The 22,999-nt window shown below is 54.1% G+C and overlaps 1 protein-coding gene and 1 long non-coding RNA gene across 4 annotated transcripts in view; one reads left to right on the forward strand and one right to left on the reverse strand.

Moving 5' to 3' along the window:
* Positions 1–22,999, reverse strand: part of BCOR (BCL6 corepressor) — a 116,163-nt gene that overhangs the window by 53,629 nt on the left and 39,535 nt on the right. The window lies entirely within an intron of this gene.
* Positions 784–10,869, forward strand: LOC113611956 (uncharacterized). The gene is made up of 3 exons (XR_003429666.1): positions 784–3,965; positions 9,165–9,240; positions 9,710–10,869. It is a non-coding gene; the product is annotated as an uncharacterized LOC113611956 (long non-coding RNA).

Consider the following 22,999-nt stretch of genomic DNA (forward strand, 5'->3'; position numbering starts at 1 on the left):
CGGAAGCCCTTGCGCCGCCCCGAGCGGCCTCCGCTGGCCCCTAGGGCTGTTCCAGACGAGGGCTGGTCGCGCGTCACCTTCGATCCCTCCTAGTCCCAGGCGGCCGCCCTCGCCCTGGGGCATCCCCATTTAAACCCGGAGGACCCTTCTAGAGGTCCAGCGGGACCTTCCTCTATTACCGCCATCAACGCGGCTCCCCCGGCAGCTGGGACAGGAGGGGCGCGGAGCCGCCACTCCGGCCGGGCAGGAACACCTGCTCCCGGGCCCTGCAGCTGGGCGCGTGGTGCCGGGAGAGGCTGCCTACTGTTGTGTGCAGAGATCGCGGAGGAGAAAACGGGGCTCCGAAGCTCAGGGCCAGGCGCAGCCGCGCCCTGGCCGCCCCCGACTCCCACCCTTTCTGTGCGATCAAGCCCGAAGCTCGGGGACGCGGGTCTCCCTGAGGGTCGAAGGGCCGCCACCCCTGGGATCCAGCTTCTGGCCTCAGGAGGTCGTTCGCAAGATAGATGGGGCAAAACCTGTTTTGGGAGTCTTCCCGGTGTCCGCCCCCGCTCTCCAAACCAGACACACTCATCTCCCCTCGGCCCCCATTCTAGCCTCCGGCGGGGGACAAGAGTAGGTCATGGCGGCACTGGTACGGGGTTCGGACTTTGCCACGCGGCGTGGGCAGGGCCGATGGACCCTCCCCATCTCCTGTGTGCCCAGAGGAGATCGGGCAGCCGAGATGACCTGCGCCGCTTGCCCTGCCTCACCCCCCCTCCCCCGTCCCGCCCTCCCCGGAGCTCCTGGCCCAGGGCCCGGCCGGGGAAGGCGTTGTTTTGCCAGCGGGAGCCGAGCGAGTGCGCAGAGAAAAGCCTCCCTGCTCTAATGAGAGTGCACACAGCGCTGCAGCGAGGAGGATGATTACCCGGCGGGCGGGGGGGCGCGGGGCCGGGCCGCGGGCGGCGTGTGCGGCGGCCCCGCGGGCCCGGAGTCCCCGCCTGTCTGGCTGCTAATCGCACGCTTTCTGCTGTTACGGGGGCAGGCGGGAGCCGGCGGCCAAGCCCAGCGCCGGCGACTCGGCGGGTGACACGGAAACATGGCGCAGCGCCCCTCCCCCGCCCGCCCGCCCGCCCTCCCTGCGCTCCCGCCTCCCGCCTCGCACTTCCTCCCGCCCGCGAGGCTTTTGCAGTTCTAATGCTCTGCTGTCCGCCCGGCACCATTACGCTAGCAGCCGCTTCTCGGCCGCCGCGCGCGTCTCTTTCCCTTTTGTTTTCGGGGTCTATAGAAAACGTTTGCTTTTGTCCCGAGCTCTCGTTAAACCAAACTTGTGGTGGCAACGGAAGGCGGTGCGGGCGGGGAGGGGCCCGGGGATTTTGGCAGCAGCCGACCAGAGCGTGGTGGAAACTTCTCTCGCTGGGTTCCCCGCCCCCCCGCCTTCCCCCCCCTCCCCTCTTACACACAGGCCAGTCGGCCTACCAACGCTTCCCCCCTTCTCCCCCTGAGAGGCCTCAGCGCTCCAGGAAGGAGGTCTGGGCTAGAGGGACTGTGACCAGGGGTGAAGAGCCTAGGGTGCGTGTCCGTGGGCCCCGAGTTTTTGGCACTCGGTGACCTCGCTCCTTGAAGTCTTGACTTGCCTCTCCCTCCCTTTGGTCATTCGGGGCTTTGTATCAGCCGATGGAGAAGGAAGGGGAGGGAAGAGAAGAAAGTGGTTCACGTGTGTGGTTTTTATATTAAGGGTTTGTTGGAATCTCTCACCTCCAACTGTATAGCCTCTTTTATAGGATCTATGGAGAGAAGGGGGAAGGTGGGCCCCACGGGGGGAAAGGGTCAGGAACCTAGACCTGGGAGCTGGATCTTACTCTACCGGTCGGCTCAGCTACAGCCCGGTCCGCAAGCGGGGTGGGGGGACATTGCAGAGAGGGGAACGGACAGGAGGGCCGGGTCCCTCGATCCAGGAGACGCCAAACCTCCCTCCCCCGGTCGAGAGCGCAGGTCCCCCTGGCGCGCTCCCCAGCCCAGAGCGCACGCCGTGGCTCCGCACCGGAGCTGCTCAGGCGGCAATTTTTTAAGCCTGCAATTAAGCGAGGCGTCGCCGTGTCCTCTGCTAGTGTCGATCCTGTCAGTCGCACATGGCCTTGGTGCTCCGGTCCGAGGCCCCGCGATTAGTCACAGGCTCGCTTCGCTCCTTCCCTAATCCGCCTCTGCAGGCAGCCTGGGGACGCGGCCGACTTGGCGGCGCTGGCAGGGAGCCACTGCGCGCGGGGCGGGCCGCCTGGCCAGTACCAGCCCCGCTGTGCCCGAGTCGGCGCGGGTCCCAGGGTGCGGGCTTGGGACTCCCTCCTCCCTTCACAGCCCCCAGGCTGGGGCGGCAGCGCCCCTCCTCCTCTCGCCCCACTCCCGGGCCTGCGAGATCTATTTGTGTGGTGTCATTTGCATAAAAATAGGACAAGTGTTTCAGTGCGTTCGAACGCGGGAGGCGAAATTCTTATTGATGTGTCTGTGTGGAGCCCTCGGTTGTCGGAGCGGTTTGATTTAGGGTGTTTGTGTTGCCTTCTGCGAGGAATGAGAGGAAATCCTGCGCAACGCCTTCGGCGGCCCAGCCCCCACAGAGCATCCCCCTCTGCACGGCCCGGAACGGTCCACCGCCTGGACCCCGGCGCGCCGAGTCCACAGCGAGTAGGCTGAGGGCCAGGCGGGCGACCCATTATGACTCATAAAACTGGGCGGCCTAATCACCAGCTGCCAACCCGTTTACGTGTGGCGCTTCCCAATGTTCCCTTCGCCCGGCCCGGGCCTCCAGCAGGTTCGCCCCGGACACGGCTAGAGCCGCTCAGTGGGGGCTAATCAAGTGGTCGCTCGTTCCCGTCAGCAGCGCGGCTTCCCTTCCCGGGCGACCCCCGCGCTCCCGGCCTTTGCGCTGCTCGCCAGCAACTCCTCAGCTTGGACAAATAGCTGGGAGGGCGCCGGCCGCGCGGAGCCAGTAAATCAATCATTAACTCCCCGGCGAGGCCTGGCCAGGGGAGGGAGCGGCGGCCAGAACCGAGTCAGCGGGGCGAGAGCGAGGCCCCCACCCCGGGTTGGGAGCCGTCCACGCGCCAGCAGACAGGGTGCGTGAAAGTGGGTCCCCCCGGGGCCTCCAGATCCCCTCCAGAAGCCTCCGCCTGCCGGGCCTTTCAAGCCCGCACCTCGCCTCGCCAGTCAGGTCGGGTTACTGTGCGGCCCCCGCGCAGGCTGGAACATTAACGAGCCGCCCCGGGCCTCGCGGCCTGCTCTCCCCAGGAGAGCCTGCCGCGCTTGGGCAAGCTCTTCGGATCCGGTCGGGCTCCTCCAGACACTGGCTTGCCAAACCAAACCGATCGCCCCCGTGTCGACTAGTCTCCCAGCGGCACCCTCCCCACGGAGCCCACCGTGGGGCGGCACGCAGGGGGTTAAAAGCTCCGGTTCGCCCTGGCTCCTCCGCGGCGCTGAGGAAACGCTGATCAAAGTGCTTACGGGGAAGGAAACACACACGCACACTTGGGCCTGGGTCGAAGAAGAGCGACCGGAGGGACGGCTCGGGAGCCGCCTGCCTCGACCCGCTTCCCACACTCCCGGGAACGCGACGGCGGCGGCGGCCCGCGCGATTCTCTCCGCGGAGCTCGGCGCGGCGGGGCCGGGAGGCCGGCGGGGAGGGGGATGGAACGAGGGGGAGGGAGGCGAGCCCGGGCTGCGCGCCAAGAGGCCCAGAGCCGCAGATTAGTCACCGTTCGGCTGGGCGCTCACGGGTGCGCCCGGGAACCGGGAGGGCAGGCGTCGGCCCCGCTCCGCCGGGCTCCCGGGGGCTCGGCGCCGCGGCGCGGGTGCCCCCGCCCCCACCCCTGCGCGCGCCCGGCGCGGCTGGATGAACTCTCGGGGGCTCGCGCTGCGGAGATCCACTTGTCAGTTCAAGGGCAGGACAGAAACTCTGCAAGCAGAGTCTTGCGAACAGGAAATTTCTCATTGACAAGGTGCTGCCCCTCCCCCACGCCCGGCTTCAAAACAAAACAAAAACCCGGCGCGAGCGGTCAATGCACCCAGCCCGGGCCCTCCGTGGTCTGCGCCCCTCCACCGCCTCGGCGACCCCCGCGGCTCGGCCCCGGTCCGGGGAGCGGAGAGCTCGCCGAGCCCCGGGCCCCAAGCTCAGGCGGCCGCCAACAAACAGGCCCGGCGGGCAGGTTGGGCTTGGGTCCCGCCGAGGGCGCCCAGCTGCCACCCTCCGGGGCCCTGGCAGGGTCGGGCGGGGGCGCAGGGCCCGGGAGGTTCCGCACCTTCTCGGGTTATGAACCTGGCGGGGCGGCTTTGCGGAGCTGGAGGCCGCCAGGTCAGCGGCTCCCCGGAGGCGTGGGGGCGGGGAGGCCGCGCGGCGCCGCCGACTCGGTGAATCCCGCTGCGGGGATCCGGGAGGGCGGCGAGCTCGGCCTGGCAAAGTTCCTGTAGAAACTCCATGTTTAGAAACTCCAGCGGCGTCGCGGGAGGAGGGGGCGAAGAGGGCGCGCGGGGCACGCGGGGGCGGCCGGCACCCGCCTTGCACTCCCGGGGAGGGGTCCCGGGCCCCCAGGCCAAGGCGAAGTCTGGAGGGCGGAGACGGCCGGGTTCCCGGCCCGTTCTTTTGTGTCTGCCCCTCTCTTTTCTCCACACTCTAAAGGAGATATTTAAACCCGTTTCATTTATTGAATTCAGCCCGGAGAGGAAGGCTGCCTTTTTAGGGACCCTGATATTCAGGGTAATTTCGTATTTGACATATGTAAATACTTAGTACTCTCAGGTAAGGTCAAATTATTTATCATCTTAATTTATATTTCAATAGGCCTACAATTTAGAGGCGCGAAATGCCTCCTTATGAATCATTATGGTCTATTAGGGGAAGTAATGTATAAACAGCACTATTTGGGAGGGAATCACTTATGTTGACATTTAAATGGCTCTTCAATAGTTAAAAAAAAAGAGAGAGACATTCGAGTGCCTTTGATTAAGTATACAATTTACACGACCATCAGCAAAGCCATCAGGAATATAAATTCTTCTTGGGATTTTTATTTATTTCCTTTCTTCCTTTCTTCCTCCTTTCCTTCCTTCCTTCCTTCCTTCCTTCCTTTCTTTCCTTTCCTTTCCTTTCCTTTCCTTTCAGCCTTCCAGGGCGTGCATGTCATTTAATCCCTATAGGAAAATCCACACATTCCAGGCAAAATATCATTCTCCTCTCCTCCAGCTAATGGTTTATCAAAAACCCAGGGAATCACCGGAAGTGGGAGCAAATTCCACCAGCAGGCACCCAGTGGGATGTTTATAGACCTTTATACCTCAGTAACAGAATCAACCACTTTCTAACAATATCACAACCGATTTGTGAAACATTGTAGCTTCCCTGCTGGAGTGGAACCTTCCTGAAGGCCTGTGTCCATTCATGCAACCTTCTGTTCCCACAGCACTCAGCACAGGGCCTCGTACCATTTTAAGTCATCCTCCTACACCTGCTAAAATATCACTGGCAGAGGCTCTTCCTGACTGCCTCCCTCCCCCACCCCCGTGCACTCTTTATTGAATTACTCTGTTGTATTCATTCCCTTGAAGCGTCTTCCATCTTTAGAATGCCCTTCTTTAGCCCCACATCTCCTTCCCCGGCTCCCTATTTATCCGTTCCCCTGCACAGCTGTAGTTCTCAAAAGAGGTGTCTACGTCCATTAGTATTTCCATTTCCTTACCTTGTGTGCCCTCTAAAACTCAGCTCGTTTTGAAGTTATTCGAAGATATTGGGATAAATTACAGCTTTGTTTGTAACAGCATCATATTAGAAACAACCTAAATGTCCAGCAATGACATTGATGGTTCATGCATACAAGGGAACATTCTGTACCTCTTTAAAAAATAAAAATTTGCTCTGCACTATTGATAGGGAACGACCCCCAAGGTCTATTGTTAGGGGAAAACCATAACGTGCAGAATGGGTGTGTATAGTACGTTACAATCTGAGTACCTCACCGTTTAGGGGATACAGACACATATCTGTCGGTACATTAAACATCTTCAACACTGCTGGGGAAGATTAAACATCTTCAACACCCTCACCACCCCTTTCTTTATTTTCAGAAATGGGAACACACTGCACAAGGTGTTCCCTACCTCACCTATAAAACTTATTGCTTCATCTTACAGATCATTTTCTATAGCAGCACTTGGAGATGGGCTCTGGCTGTGCCAAGGCCTGTGGAATTTCACTGTATAGATGCCTCATTTATCACACTCTTCAACCCACACTCTTCAACCTCCACCCTCCCTAGCTGTTCTGCAGAAAGGGCTCAAGATCACCTGCCACTTCCTTGTTGCTGGAGGGCGGGGATGCAGGGGGTGGGGGTCAAGCCTTCCTTGGCCTTGGAAGCACTCAACACCCCTGACCACTCCCCACTTGAACTGCTCTTGGCTTCCCAGATACCACACACACATGGTTTGCATCCTACCTCTGAGTCTCTTTCAGTCTCTTTCTGGACTCTTCTCTATGCTATACTAGTTGCCTTGGGCCTGGGTCCTTCCTTCTCTCCCCCCTGCCCCAATCTCATCCAGGCTCATGGCTTTAAATACCACCTACTTGCTGATGACCTGATAACCCTTCAATTTGTTTTTCCAGTTCCAGACCCCCATATCAAACGGCAGACCTGACATCTCAATTTGGCCATCTATGACCAGCTTCATGATAACAATAGTGAACATTTGCAGAGTGCTGGCAACCCTCTTCGAAGGACTTCCTAGAAATTAATGATTAATCCTTACAACTACCCTCTGAGGCAGGTAGAATTATTATCCACATTTTACGGATGAGGAAACTAAGGCAGAGAGGTCACAGAACATTCCCAAAGTCACTGGGAAAATGGTGGAGCTAAGATTCAAACTCAGTCAGCCGTAGAGTCCACATTCTTTGTCACCCTGCTTCATAGCCTACCTAAAACTGAATTTTTAAAAAAACCAATGAATCTACAAATATTTTGGGGTATTTACTACATGTCAGGCCCTGCAACAGGTCCTGGGGAAAGAGTGGCAAGCAGGACAAACTGTCCCTTAAAAAAGAGACCTGCTCGTCCCTTGGGACCTGCCCTTTGTCCCAATTCCCTTCCCTATGGCAGAAAATGTCTCAGCCACTTCAGTGCTTAAAGCATAATCTTGGGGGTGGGAGGGAAGGGGTCATTCTAGACCTGTCTCCTTCATCTCCCACCTCGCCTTCCTCCAGTCTGATGGCAAGCCTAACCGATTCTACTTCCAAGTGTTCTATCCAGTCAACCTACTTCTTCCCATTCTCCCAAATCCACCTTGGCCAGGGCACCATCTTCTTGCCTGGGTTAGCACACAGGATTACTAGTCCCACTGTTCTCTGTGCTGCCACTCTCACCCTCCCCCAACCCATCCTCCACATGGCAGCTACAAAGTCTTCTGAGAAAAAAAAAAGCATGTCACATGTCACTACCCCACTAGTTCCCACTGTACTTGGAACAAAACCCAAACTCCTTAACAAGGCTTCCAGATCCCTGCCACCTCATGGCTTGCCACTGTCTGCCTCACCCTCTGAGGGCCAGCACATATGGCCCCTGTTGTTAATAGGCTCTGAGCATTCCTCCCTGGGCTGTCATCTCCCCAACAAGACTACGCTCTGTAAGGACAGGGTGCGCCATCACTGTGTACTAAGTTTGCATCAATATCCCGGAATGAACACGTACAAACATACCGTTCTCATAATGTTGTTTGTGGCACATTTGTGGCACAACGCCTGGCACATATAAATGCTTAAAAATACACTTCATTTATTTTTTAGTTTTGGCCTCACCACGCGGCACGTGAAATCTTAGTTCCCCGACCAGGGATTGAACCCGTGCCCCCTGCGGTAGAAGTGCAGAGTCCTAAACACTGGACCACCAGGGGATTCCGCCCCCCCAAATACTTGATAAACAGTAAATGAGTCAGTGAATGCTTCATACGTTTTTGCTAACTCTAATCAATATTCTATATCATGGCCAGAGAAGAAACCAAATTCAAGAGAGCAAAACAAGGGACTTCCCTGGCCTTCCAGTGATTAAGACTCCGCCCTTCTAATGTAAGGGGCACGGGTTTGATCCCTGGTCGGGGAACTAAGATCCCACACGAATCACTTTTTTTGGTGCAGCTGGCCAAAAAAAAATACACAAATAAATTTTTTTTTTTTTAAAAAAAGAGAGAGTAAGGTAATTACGGGCATGTGCTTCAGGAAAAGCTGGGTGTCCGGGCTTGCAGGGAGTAGCTCTGTAGTTCTGGTGAGGATCGAGACCTAAGAAATTAGGAGAGTAAAGCTTGAGGCCAGAGGAGCCATTATCGCCTGGAGAGGCTCATGGGAGCATGGGATGCAAGTATACAGGCGTTTGTCAGAGGAGCCAGGGTTCCTGGGTGTGCACGCTGAGGGCGGGCCTTGGACGTTCCTATCCTTGCTAAGTGCCACAGAATATCGGCCCCAGGAGGTGAGAGAGGGACGTCCTAGCCAAGAAGAGCAAGACAGAGCCCAAAACTCCTTAGAGTATTTTGCCTGTTGCCAACCACTTGGTCCTTACTTGGTGGCAAAGACTGAGACCACCCTTCTCCAGACCCTTAGAAACCAGAAGAGTGGGTTCTGGTCACAGGTGACCTTGGGCAATTGGAGTTCTTCTCTCAATCCCATGCCGCCGTTTGACATTGAACAGTAACTATGGCATTAGGATGCATTTGATAGCAAAGCAAGTCTTTTTTAAGGATGAATAATTCCTCCATGATAAAAATAGCTACTGTTTATTGAGGGCCTTCGCTCTTTTCAGTGACTTTATTAGGTAGATTCCCCAGTTACCTCACCAAAGCCCCAAAAATAACCCTATGGGTTAAGTATTATGATTCACATTATACAGCTAAGGAGACGGAAGCTCACAATTGCCCTCCCCAAATATATAGCTAATCTAACTGAGTTTGGCGACGGGGATTCTACCTGACTCCAAACCTGGGCTCTTTCCAGTAGAGTAATTGTTTGTCTCCCACGCATATGCACTGTTCCCCCAAACCTTAAACTATTTCTGGGATCAGATCCTACATAGCTTCTCCAGTCCTGTCCCTCTGGGGTCGTCTTGACAACTCGCCAACTGGAGTAAATATCATAAAAGGAGTTTGTTTCTTTCTGGGATCAGCAGGTCTCGGTTGATGTGCTGTGTTCACCATGGGAACCTAAGAATTTATCATCTGTGTGAAGAGTTGCCTTCCTCTCAGGTAAGCTTTGAAAAAGTGAAGGGCCAAGTTCAAGGGAAGGACTTCCTCCCCAGAACAAGTAGATTGTCTAGCTCTGTTTGGAAAGTGTCTGCACCTCCACCAGTACTAAATTATGGCTCAGTGTTCGGTGAGATTATAAACCACCTTGCCCTTTCAGACTTCTGGGCAACGTTTTTCCCAGCGTTGGGCTTTGATAAAGATTACTCTGCTCTTACCATGGGGAGAGCTAAAGCAGGGAAGAGAGGATATTGGGAGAACCCACGACACAGCCCCTCTGAAGTTCTTGAATTTGGGGAGGAGGAGGGCCACTAGCCCTTTTCAGCTCTTAGGAGAACAATAGCTAGGATTTGTTAAGGTCTCACTATCCACCAGGCACAGTTCTAAACACTTTATATGCATTACTAATCTCATTTCACATATGGGCAAACTATCCCATAATAAAAGTACTATTATTATCCCCATTTCACAGATGAGGAAACTGAGGCTTAGAGGATAATTAACTTGCCTGCTTGCCTGGACACTCATTGCCTGATTCCTAGAGCCTAAACTTTGATCCACGCAGTCTTTCCAACTCTCCAGGCACCTGTGGTCAACGTCATGACTCTGCCAATTCCACAGGCGCATCATAATTGGGTGCTTCCTTTGGATCTAAAGGAAATGGCCTTCACTGCATGCTGGCATGCCAACGATGCCCTCTGAGGACATGACGACAGTGAATTTGTCCCAAAGGTCTCTCTGAGATGCCTCTCGTGTTCTGTCGCTTTCCAAGATGCAGCCTGTTCAGGGTAAGCAGAAGCTCTGGGATGACCCCCGTGACGGAGTGTGGTCACATCCCCGCCCTGGTCTCTTTGACAAAGCATGCTGGCCAGTCGGCGGATGCCCTCACCAGTTCAATGCCAGTGGTTGCGCCGGGACCTTCCTGCCCTATTTGCTGGCACAGGGAGCGTGCAGGAGGGAAGATCGATCTCCGAGATAATTCAGGTTCTGTCTTTCTTCAAACCAGCCTCTGTCCTCTGCTCTAGCTCCGCCGACAATGATTAATGCGCCACTGACTATTTCCTTTCTTCGGCTTCTCCCTGGCTTTGGGGTTTATTTCACAGCCTTTGCCAGGGTTTCTCCTCAGCAGAGAGTAAATACTTGGAGATTGGAGCACAGCCCTTGGTGTTACTCAGAAAGCGTCCCAGGCAGCAGGTGGAACGGGGCCATCCCTGGAGTAGGTGATGCCACTGTTTAGGGTTCAGTGCTAACCCACCACCTCCACCAATGAAAGCCTAATCTTTTAATTATTCTGAAAATACCCAAACTAAGGATGGCAGGGAAGGCAATTAATAGGATTCATACGGTCTAGTCCTCATTTGTAATTATATATTATTATTTTTCTCCCTACTTTGTTCCAATAATGATTTAAGGCTGCTTCCAAAGATACACAAAACCCAGCAAAGATAAATAGAGTGGGACGTGAATTATAATGTCATGCCCACTCACAACCTCTGTGCTCCGTTCCACATATAGAACTGAATTCATAACGCCTTTCAAAAAGGAGGTAATTGGGACTTCCATGGTGGGGCAGTAGTTAAGAATTCGCCTGCCAATGCAGGGGACACGGGTTCGAGCCCTGGTCCGGGAAGATCCCACATGCCGCAGAGCAAGTAAGCCCGTGCGGCACAACTACCAAGCCTGCGCTCTAGAGCCCACGAGCCACAGCTACTGAGCCCACATGCCACAACTACTAAAGCCCACGTGCCTAGAGCCCGTGCTCTGCAGTGAGAAGCCACTGTAATGAGAAGCCCACGCACCGCAACAAAGAGTAGCCCCGCTCGCTGCAACTAGAGGAAGCCCGCGTGCAGCAACGAAGACCCAACGCAGCCAAAAATAAATACATTTATAAAAAAAGAAAAATGAGGTAATTCTGCTGTTTTGGTGGCAACACTAGGTTCTTTGAAAAGCAAGGGGGTGGTACACAGTAATGAAAGGACCGGGGAGGGCACAAGAGATCCCATTTCTAATGCTGATTCCCTCGGTGTGTGACCTTGGGCAAGTCACTCACCCTCTCTGGACTTTGGATTCTAAAATCCTCAAATGTCTCTGCCCATCTCTGAGGCCTCCCCGCCACCATCATCACCATCACGCAGGTGGAAGCCAGTACTGCCCATCTAGCATGAGGCCCCCTAGGAATTACTATTAGAGAAATGGGTTCCCAGGAATACCTCTCTCCATCTCTCTCTCTCTCTCTCTCTCTCTCTCTCTCTCTCATAAACACACACACACACACACACACACACACAGAGAAAAATCTTCCCGGACACTGGAACAATGGAACCTGAATGGTCTCTTCCCCTAAGGCAAGAACCCTTTCTAATCTTTAGCTAAAGAGACACTTCTGGGATCAGGGTAGCATGGAGAATGTCCTGCTGAGAGGCAGGGGTCTCTCCCTCCCTCAGGTGTGAGTTACTTTCCTTCCTCCTCCTACAGTTCAAGATCCTCTTAGAACTCGGCCCGACTCCCCAGATGCAGCCTCAACTGCCTTCACTCCCTCCTAACCCCATTTTTCATTTGTTTATCAATTCCAGCACCTAACACCACCGGCCTCAAGGCCGCCAGGAAGACTGATTTTAAAATGCAGGCCCGCCTCAAAAGCACACTCTCAATTTACCTCAGGTTTTAAAGTGGGCAAAGCCAATCTAAAGTGTCAAAAGTCAGCCTAGGGGTGACCTTGGAGGAAGGGGGACAATGGAGAGGGGCATGCCCCCTGGGAGGGGGCACAACAGGGAGTTCGGGGTGGGGGGCCTGGGAATACGCTGCGTCTTGACCTGGGTGCTGGCTACGCGGGTGTGCCCAGCTTGTAACGATTCTCCAAGCTGTACGTTTAGGATTTAGATAATTTTCTGTCTGTGTGCTGCACTTCAATAGAATGTTAACAATATAAAAAATATAATAGGGAATTCCCTGGCTGGCCAGTGCTTAGAACTCAGTGCTTTCACTACCGAGGGCGCGGCTTCGATCCCTGGTCGGGGAACTAATATGATCCCCGCAAGCCGCGGGGACGTGGCCAAAAAGAAAAAAAATACAATAAATAAAAAAATACGCAAACGAACTGGGGAAGGAGAAGGCTTATAATTGCATGCGAGCTCTTGGGCAGGAGAGCCGGCTGCAGGAGAGCGGGGGACACTCTGGGTGGAGTCGGGGTGGGGAGGCAGGGCAGTGAGGTTCTTCTAGAGACAGCCAGGAAGCACGGTTTAAAATCACGGGAACAGAAGCGAACTTTCTGCTCCATGACAGAAGCAAGTCGTTGAGAGCAGTGCACCAGGTGGATGGGCCATGCTCAGGGGGAGGACTCACAGCACCCTGCCCACGGCCCAGGATACCAGCGCAAGAGCAGCAAGTACACAGCGTTAGCGGTTGGCCAGGCCCCCTGATCCGGCCTTTCCTGCCATCTTCCTTGCCTCCGTGGACCCAGACAGGTGAGCCTTTCCCCCACTGGTGCCCATGAATGTTCCCCTCCGGGAACCCCTCTCTCCCTTCTTTCCTCTAACCCTGCTTCTTCTCCCTGGTTCCCACACACCACCTGGTCATGACACCCAGTTATGGCCAGAAAGCAGTCCAGGGACCGGGGAGTCACCTCTGAGCTCTCTGACCACCCCACTCCTCCAGCCTGACCCATCACCAAATCCTGTTTTCTGTCCCCTTGGCAGCTCTAGGAGTCATCCATTCCCTCTGCATCCAGCGCCTGCCTAGCACAATCTCTTGCCTAAGACCTGGCAATGACCTCCTAACTGGCCCCCTTCGTCCGCTCCTGCCCCTCTGCCGTCCATTTCCAGCACAGCAGCCAACAGCAACGACCATACCTGCAAATCTCGACTGCTACTGGGTACCAGGTGCCCTTCCAGACACTCAGCACATCCTGGGGAGCAAAATGGATGCCTGTCCTTGAGGTGCTTGTATTCCAGCAGGAGAGAGACGGACAATAAACAATAAAGGTAACGGGTCTTAAAATTGCCTCGGACAGTAGACAGATACACACCAAGGAAAGACAGGTGGGAGCAGGTAAGGGCCAGCAGGAGGGCAGGGGGTCGGGAGAAGGGTTCAGGATTCAGGGGTGGTCAGGGGAACCCTCTTTGAGAAGGTGAGAGGTGAGCAAAGACTCGAAGGAGGTGAGGGAGCCCAGAGGATTTCTGGAGGAAGAGAGTTGCAGGCAGAGGCATAGCCAGTGCAAAGGACCTGTGGCGGGAGGGTGCCTGCGGTGTGTAAGGAACAAGCAGGATTCCAGTGTGGCCAGAGTGTAAAGCAGGAGGATGGATCAGGGAGGTAATAGGGGGCACAGCGCCCTGGAGCCAGAGCAATGGTACCCCTACAGCTCTCACTACTGAGATGAAGGTGAAAACTGTCAGCCAGCTCACCAGGCCCTACCCTTCAGACCTTTGCTCTCAGCTTCTGTTTCCAGCCCCTTCCCACATCCGGGCCATCCCAGGAGACTGCCCGGATCCGTCTTCCCTCCACCCCACTTTCCTAGTCATTTGGAGCTCTATCTAAACAGCATTGCCTCTAAGACACATTCCCCCGAGCCAGGTTAGTCCCCCAGCTTCACCCTCTCAAACCACCTGGTCCTTAGCCTCACACCACAGGCCTCACCAGTTCGCAGCAATCTATCTTTAAGTCTATAATTAGTTCATTTGGTTCATCGCCATCTCTGACGGGTGTTTACTGTATACCAAGCACTGTCCTGGGCGCCAGGGCACCGTGGAGAACAAGATTGACAGGGTCCCTGTGCTAAGGGAGACGGACCATAAACACAAAGCAAATAGAGAAGATAACTTCGGATGATGATATGAGCTGCAAAGATGAAACAGGGCAGCGTGGCTGCGAAGGGGATACGGGAAAAAGAGCTCCAGGCAGCTGAAGGGTAAGTGCGCAGGTCCTGAAGTACGACTGCCCCTGAACTATTTGAGCAAGTGAACGACGACGACCTGTGTGGCTGGAGCCGAAGGGGCTCGTCTCTCCAGCTAGAAAGGCGGTCCCACAAGACCCAGGACCCCTGTGTTTCCTCTGTGTCTGCACCCACGGTGCCTGCCCACAGCTGCCACTCACCACATTTGTTGGATGAAGGAGTAGAAATTTCATTTCTGCACCTCCTTCCATCCCACTTTATCCCTGAACTCTTCCCAGTCATCTCCAGACCTCCAAGAACACTTCCTCCCCGAAGCCGAAACCTCAGAACCTTTGCTTGAGATCCTTGGACGGTCAGCTTGGGGCCGGGCAACCCCTTGAAATAGTGCAAAAATGGTGGCCTTGGTGCCCGTGTCCATTTTTCCGGGGGCGCACGCATCAAAGTCCGGAAGGTCTGAGACCTGACCTTTCAAAACCTTTATGAAACAGTGACCCGAATCCCTGGCTTTGCAGATGTGGGAACTGGGGTGTAGAGGAAGGACCGTGTATCCCGGGCTCCCCATCAGGCCGCCAGCTGCTAGGCCACGAGACCCACCTGATGTGGCTTCAGGAAGCCGGTGTGGGTGTGCTCTCTTTGACACTAGCAGCCTCACAGACGGCGTCTAAGTAACGCGCTCTAAGTCCCTTGTGGCTGACGTCCTTCCTCCTGGGATTACGCATTCCTTGGGGGCAGGATGGGCTTCTTGGATTTTTTTAAAATGTTACTTAACCTGACTCTTTACTTCTGCGTCTACACACTTCCAACTGAGGGACCCCACGAGCACCGGCTGCCCAGTCAGCTCCCTCCTCCCACGCCTGAAGGACCACGGAAGCCGCCACGTGGGGCCTTCACTGGCTTGTGGTCGGGCCTGTGGCTGGATATTCTTAGCAGCCTTCAGCCGTTCATCCCGGGAATCTCAACTCCCCTGCCACCAGGGCTTAGATCGCTCACCGCCAGGGCCAAGATGTTCTCTGTTTCCAAGCAGACAACTCAGAGTGAAGCGAAGCGTGCTTGGTTCAAAGGCCCACAGCCCAGCGTCACACAGCCAGTGGCTGCGCGCTGCCGCCTGGGCCTGCCGAGCAGCCAGACTGTTGGGAGAACGCGTTCTGACTTAGCAGGAACCGCGCGGCGCAGCAGGGGCTCTGGGCCACAGCAGGGCGGTTAGTGTGGCTGACCTCTTTCCCGGGCCCTGGGGCAACTCGGAGGCCAGGGAGTCTCAGATACTGGCTGACCTTCCTTTCTACAGGTCGAAGGCATCCACTGTGGGTCAAGAGGCAATTCTTTTTGGTCGTTTCTTACCATTATTATTTTTTTAATTTTAATTTTATATTGGAGTATAGTTGACTTACAATGTTGTGTTAGTTTCAGGGGTACAGCAAAGTGATTCAGTTATACATGTACATATATCTGTTCTTTTTCATATTCTTTTTCCATATAGGTTATTACAGAGTGTTGAGTAGAGTTCCATGTGCTAGACAGTAGGCCCTTGTTGGGTATCTACTTTATATATAGTAGTGTGTATATGTTACTCCCCAACTCCTAATTTATCCCTCTCCCCACCCTTACCCCCCGGTAACCAGAAGTTTGTTTTTGAAGTCTGTGAGTCTGTTTCTGTTTTGTAAATAAGTTCAGTTGTATCATTTTTTTAGATTCCACATATAAGTGATATCATACGATATTTGTCTTTCTCTTTCTGACTTCACTTAGTATGATAATCTCTAGGTCCATCCATGTAAGCAGCAACTTTAAAAAAAAAAGGGGGGCTTCCCTGGTGGCGCAGTGGTTGAGAGTCCGCCTGCCGATGCAGGGGACGCGGGTTCGTGCCCCGGTCTGGGAAGATCCCACATGTCGCGGAGCGGCTGGGCCCGTGAGCCATGGCCGCTGAGCCTGCGCGTCCGGAGCCTGTGCTCCGCAACGGGAGAGGCCACAACAGTGAGAGGCCCGCGTACCGCAAAAAAAAAAAAAAAGGGGGGGGGTCCTGGGGATCAGAAATCCCCGTTGTGGCTCTTTCCTGAAATCCTTGGGTGAATTCCCCTTCTGGATGAACCTGTTTCTCCCACCCTGGAGGGTACCTCACACCTGGCCTGCCACCAAGCTGTGTGTGCAGTGGCAGGGGTGGGGATGCGGGTGGGTGGTCACTGTGGGCGGGAGGGCAGTGTAGTCAGTAGGGACCCTACAGTCAGTTAATCGCATTTTGGGGGTGAAGGTTTCTGCACATTCACCGTTCCGTCAATTAACAATGGTGTTCAGAGGCAGAGCTCGTCGGGCCGCCCCGCAGAGCTGCGGCTCTGGCAGTGGGTGTTGGCTTTGTCAGCCTTTTCTGCTGGGCTGCTACCAACACCGCATCCCTGAGCTGCGCTGTGTGCCCATCAGGACTGCAAATAATACGGCCCTTGACCTCTCCCAACTCCGCACCTTTTCTTCTTGTTTTCTTCCACACTTTCTCATTTCTCTTGGGGTGGCTGGACCTACAGCTGTGTCTTACTTTCCTGCATTTGTCTGGCTCCGGGAGAGTGTGTGTGTGTGTGTGTGTGTGTGTGTGTGTGTGTGTGTGTGTGTGTGTGTGTGTAAGGGGGTTCTGGGGGGAGCAGAAATGTTTCCTCTCTCCCGGCATCACCGTTCCACCAATCCACAGCAGATAAGTGTCAGGTTCAATGTCAAAACCCCCGCGTCTTTGAGGATGCCACATGGTGAGGAAAGGCAGCTGTGGAATGGATTTGGGGGAAGGGGCAGGGGCCTGGGAGGGGAGGAATAAGAACCAGAGAAGCTGCGATAGGAGAAACCTTCCAAATCCCCAATGGGCTCTTGGTGACTTTGGGATATGAGGACTGGGGGGGAATCGTTGAGCTAGGGGTGAAGGGGACCACGAAGATTCCAAACTCAATTCTATTCTTCAAACTCTTATTAAACACCCCGTATGTATAAGTCAGGTGTTATGGGAACTAGACTGCCCTGAAAAAGACACCCCCAGGCGCCTGGGGGAAGCGGCAGGCCAGGTGGAAGATGGAGGAGTTTGTCTGGGGCCTGGGGCGTGGGGTGATAAAGGCCAGTGAGGCCAGCCTGGCTTGTCCTGTTCTGGGAGATTGCCCACACAGTCCCTTCAAAGCCAGGGAGCCAGTGGCACAGGCACGTGAGGTCCTTGCAGCCTGCTGAGCCCCTGCAGTGATGTACTAGGGGCAGCTGCCCTGGGAAAGATGCGTGTTTGTCGGAGAGAGTGAAACTGGAGGGTTTAAGGACCTAGAGCTGGAGTTCTTCCTCACTAGCCTCACAATGGGCAGGTAATAAAATGGCAGAAATAACAGTACTAGCAGTTGCATGTTTGAGTATTTACTATAGTCTCCTGTCATAGATTAAAAATGGCCAAAAAAAAAAAAAAAAAAAGATGGTCACAACTTCTTTGTAGCTCTCCCCATCAAAGGGCGTGTTATGGGATGAATCGTGTCCCCCCAAATCCATATTTTGGAATCCTAAGCCCTAGCAGATCTGAATGTGACTGTATTTGGTGTTAGGGTCTTTAAAGAGGTAATTAAGTTAAAGTGCGGTCATTCAAAATGAGTTCACACAGGTGGGCCCTAATCCAGTCTGACTGGGTCCTTATAAGAAGAGGAAATATGGACACAGACACACAGAGAGAAGACCATGTGGGGACACAGGAAGAAGGTAGCTGTCTACAAGCCAAAGGAGAGACGTTTCAGAAGCTACCAACCCTGCCCACACCTTGATCTTGGACTTGCAGCCTCTAGATCTGTGAGGCAGTATATTTCGGTGGTTTTAGGCGTCTAGTCTGCGGTACTTTTGTTATGGCAGCCCGAGCAGACTAATACAGAGTGGAATCTATGTCCCCTTCCCTAGAAGCTGGGCTGGCCTGGTGACTCACTCTGACCAACAGAATGTGGCAGAAGTGATACTGTGTGACTTCTGAGATAAGGCCTTACAAGACCTTGCAGCAACCTGCTTCACTCTCTCAGGCAGTTCTGAAAATGCCACCTAAGGAAGCCAGTCTTGTGTATTAGAGGATTCGAGGTGACACGTTGGAGAGCCACTGTTCACCCCAGCTGAGAACTGGCACTGACTGCCATACTGTGTACGAGGCCATCTTGGGCCTCCCCTGAGATGAGTGAGCTGCATGAACGAGCCCGGCCAACCCACCCGACGGTGAGGAAGAAGAAATTGTGGTTGTGTTAAGCCACTGCATTTTTAGAGCAGTTTGTTACACAGCAATAACAAAGCAATACATCTCATTGAAACATACTATAGAAAGGGTTCCATCCCAGAGTTTTAGAAGAAAGTTATGTTTTCGTGACTATTGGGCAAAGCCCTCCATTAAGTGAGAAAAATCTTTATCTAGAACTCTTTCTTCCGTCAGCTACCTCTGGCTTGACCCCGCACTTTGTCTGTGCCTGCTGTTTCCAATTCTGAGGCACAGCATGGCGTACCTCTCAGGAGGGAAAGGGGGCAGGGAGCGCTTTCCCTGAATCATCAAGAGAGAGGAAGACCTCCATTTCTTTATCTGCCAACAAGGAGCGGCTGCCTATGCCAGTCAAATCCCCGGATGTCGTTTAACCAAACGCCTTCTGGATACACAGCCGTAGAATCACTATGGAAATAGCCACCATTTATTAAGCACCTACTAAGTATTAGGTACATATTGAATGCATTCTTTTATTTAATTCTTCTAGAAGTATGGGCAAAACAAGTCACTAGTCGCAATGATTACCCTCTTGTTGATGAGGAAACTGAGACTCAGAGAGGTTAAGTATCTCTCCTAAGGTCACAAAGCTAGTGGGCCTGGACTTGCAAAGTGACAGTCTTTCTTCTCCCCCAAGGTTTGATGCTTAAGGAGAATGGGGATCTCCCCTCCCCCGCAGTGAATAGAACTAGGAGGAGCTGGTCTAGAAGGAGGAGCCAGGCCAGGTTTGCAAGGGAGAACCGGGGCGGAGCCACCTGGAAAAGCCTCAGGGAGCAGGGGGCGCAGTCCGAACGGGGGAGGAGCTGGGAGGCCTTGGGGAGGTGGAGGTGGGGGGTGTGGGGAGCTCTTCATTGTCCTTACCTGGGGGCAGGAAGGGGCGGATGGAACCCACCCCTGTAGCAGGCCGCCCCTCCACCACCTCCCTCCCGGCTCCCCGCTGGTTTCTCCTTCTGGATGACTCCGCCCTCCCGGGGCAACTCCCCAGGCTCTCCTCCGTCCTTCCCTCACTCCTGCTTATGCAAATCCCTAACCACCGAAGACCAGCTTGATTAGGGGCTGACTGTGTGCCCGGGGCCCTGCCAAGTGCTTATCTGCATCCCCTCATTTCATCCTCCCGACTGACGCTTCAAGGCGGGCACCTCGTTATCCCCACTTTACAGATGGGGAAACTGAGGCACGGAGCTGTGAGAGGATGAGCAGCCTGCATTATGGCCTAGCCTAGTTAGTCCTCTCCCGGCCTCCCCAGCCCTCCGAGAGCTGTCCGGCCATGGATTCCTGAGGTGCTTACACATGTGTATCGTTCACTTGGGCACGTGCTGCCTGTTCATCAATTTGCTCTCCTGGACCGGCATCACGAGGCCTGTGGACCATTTCTCGCCCTCAGCACGGTGTTGGGCACGGAGGAGCGCAATAACGTGAGCTCTGGGGGCTAAAGTGTTGCATGGCTGTGCAGCTCTGAGCCTTACCCCGCCCTGCTCTGAACAACACGGTCGCCCAACGTGAGGTGAGCCTAGTGGCGGTGATGAAGAAGGTGAGAGAGCCCCAGGAGGAAAAGCAGGAGGACCAGAGGAAGCAGCGTCCTCAGACTGCCAAACACAGGTCCCGCCGTCTTTTTCCAGAATAAGGGTCCATGGGAGAGCACCTCAGGGAGAGCACCAGGCCACCTTCCCAAAAGGCAGCAGCTCACTGGAGCAGACGCATAAGGGCTCCTCCCTCTTCTGTCCTGCCTTCCCTGTTGGGCAAATCCTACCCACTCTGGCACCAACTGGAACCCAGCCTCCCTCTTAACGCTGCCTTATCCGGAGGCACCCTTGAAGGCGGCTCTGGAAGGCAAGCCATCCCCCATCTTCCCCCGGCAGCCCGGGAGCTGGCCCAATGGTCTCCCTTTGACCTCTCCTCAGCCCCCGACTCTCTCCCGACCTGGGGGCGAAGAAGGCAAGGGCAGAGACGGGACCCACTCCTGAACAAGGGAAGGAGGAACAGTGCCGCCAAGAGCCACTCCCTCTGACTGCTTTCTATTCACAGCTGCTACTCAGTTCCCCATCCCAACACGTGTGGGTCTCCCAAGGGACCCACACCAGGGCATCTGTCCTGGAGACATCGTGTCCTCAGCCGGGTGTTCCCATCTGGAGCCCAAGAAGGTTCCAGTTGAGCCCAGGCACTTGGTTGGGGCTGATACGGGGTCTCAGGGGACCACGGGAGACCTTGTGCACCCAACAACCCCCATCGGGGAATCAGAAAGTACCTCACGGCTGCCCTGTACTAACTAACCCAAGGCACTAGAAATGACTGGAAACTGAGAAAGAGGGAGTTCCCTGGTGGTCCAGTGGTTAGGACTTGGCGTTTTCACTGCCGGGGCCCAGTTTCAATCCTTGGTCGGGAAACTAAGATCCCGCCAAAAAAAAAAAAAAAAGAAAAAGAAACTGAGAAAGGCTGTCCCTTCACCCCATCCTTACAGCCCAGTAGACATGAACAAAAGCAACTGGAAACCTGGCACCTGGCACTGACTTTGCCCTGGGAGCTCCTGGGCCTCAAACTAGAAGAAGAGGAATTCACATTTGTCCAGCACTTCAAAGATATCTCACTTAATCCTGATCACAACCCCATCAGATACCGTGGCAGTTTTAAACAGGTCCGTGGGTCGTTTGACGCTCTTCCCATCAAGAGGTGGGGGCGATGCTCCCACTCCTAGAAATCTGGGTGGGCTCGTGACTGCTCTGAATGCAACAGAAGTGATGCCGTGACACTTCTAAGGCCAAGTCAGAAAAAGCCATGCAGTTTCCTCCTGGCTTTCTGGGGCACCCGTTCTGGGACAAGTCAAAAAGAAGGCATGGCCATGCTGGGGAGTCACAGGTAGACGCCCCGGTTTACAGCCCAGCTGAGGTCCCAGACAATGGCCAGCAACAACTGCTAGCCGCGTGGGCGTGCCATTTTGGACATCCCTCAGATGGCTGCACCCCCTGTTGATATCTGACTGTAACTCCCAAAGAGAACCACCCGGCTGAGCCCTTCCAAGAACTCCTGACCCACAGAATTGTGACCAAAATAAAACAGTCGTTTTAAGGGGCAAAGTAATTTGTTGATAAATTACCAACAAATCTGGGGTCATTTTTGCACCAAACCCAGATCCATAGTGAGGTTCCCACTTCACAGAAGAGGAAACTGAGGCTCAGAGGGGTTGAGTACCTTGTCCACGGTCACACGCCTGGTAAGTGGAAGAGTTAAGACTCAAACTCTGCCTCTCTAAATCCCAACCGTCTATCACAGCCCCTCGTCACACGCCCCCTGACATTTTCTCACCTCCTAGAAGGGAACATTCTTTTCAGAATCGATTAGTTTCCAAACCTGGCTGTGCATCCGCGTCAACTGTGGTGAGAGGTGAAGATGGAGATTTCCAGGTCCCACCCCAGCTCTAAGGAGTAAGGCCAGGACACTGCATTCTACGCTGACACCCCAGGTGATACTGAAACCATTGGTGAGTGAACCAACCAGCAGGCCCTGCTCTTCAGCCAGGTTATCATAGACAATTAGAGGGGACCAGCAAGCTTTTCTTCAAAATATACCCAGTGTCAGGACATCACTCAGCATATGTGCTCATCTGAGTCAATTGAGACTTTCTTGATCTTACCGAGAAGTCTTCTCTGGCCCCACACGACTAAGAGACAGAACCTAACGGTCATGTATCTGATCAATAAGCACATCGTGGGCAACTGGTGTGTGACAACACCTTGCTAGACAACGTGGTCCCTCCAAGAACTTACAAGTGAGCTGAGGAGATAAGGTGTAACCGAACAAACAAAGGATAAGTTTTGTGGCTGTGACGATAAGCACAAAGGCACCTGGGAGATTTCGAGTTAAAGGTAGTCTGGGAGGGCTCTATGGAGGAGGTGTGCCTGGAGCTGGGCGTCAAGGTGAGCAAGGAGATCGCTCCAGGTGGGGGATCCAGGAGCTGAGCCTCCCTCAGGGAGCAGAGGGGGCAAGAGGGTGTGGGCGGGCAGTGGGAAGCCTGGGGCTGCCGGGCAGGTGTGCTTGTGTCATATGGAAACCACTGTAGAGCAGGTCCAGACTGGTGGCGGTCGGGGGGGTGGGAGTGGGAATTTGAGGCTCGATCCAGGTTTTTCTTTTCTCAGTTTCCAAAAGCTACTGTCACTAAAGATCAAGGACCACATTTCAGCTTTTCCTGAAAAGTAAAAGAAAACCATGTGCTTTTATTTCCCAGGGCATCAGCTAACATCTTCCCCAGGATGGTTTTTCGGGAGACACTTGGGAGAATTTTCAAGAAAGAAAAATCCTTTGTTTCTGCCCTTCAGGAGCTTGAAATCTCATAGGGTCCACCAGAATGCCTAAAAGGAAAGAGAAAATTCCAAGTGCTGGTAAGGAGAATTCTCCTATTCAGTTCTGGGAATATAAATTGGCGTGACCCCTTTGGAAAAGGTTTGGCACCATCTATGAAAGTTGAACACAGGCCCAGCGACTCAGCTTGTGGGTATAGAGACACCCGGCAGAAACATGTCCATCTATTCACTAGAAGGCATGTACGTAAGTGTTCATAGTGGCACTATTAGGAATAGCCCCAGAGCAAAACTGCCCAAGTACCCGTCAACAGGAGAATAGCAGAGAAATAAAATGTGGTGTATTCATACCAT

This window comes from Aethalodelphis obliquidens, unplaced genomic scaffold, assembly GCF_003676395.1.
Source record: "Aethalodelphis obliquidens isolate GAN/ISIS:26980383/991018 unplaced genomic scaffold, ASM367639v1 scaffold71, whole genome shotgun sequence".
Lineage (NCBI taxonomy): Eukaryota > Metazoa > Chordata > Mammalia > Artiodactyla > Delphinidae > Aethalodelphis > Aethalodelphis obliquidens.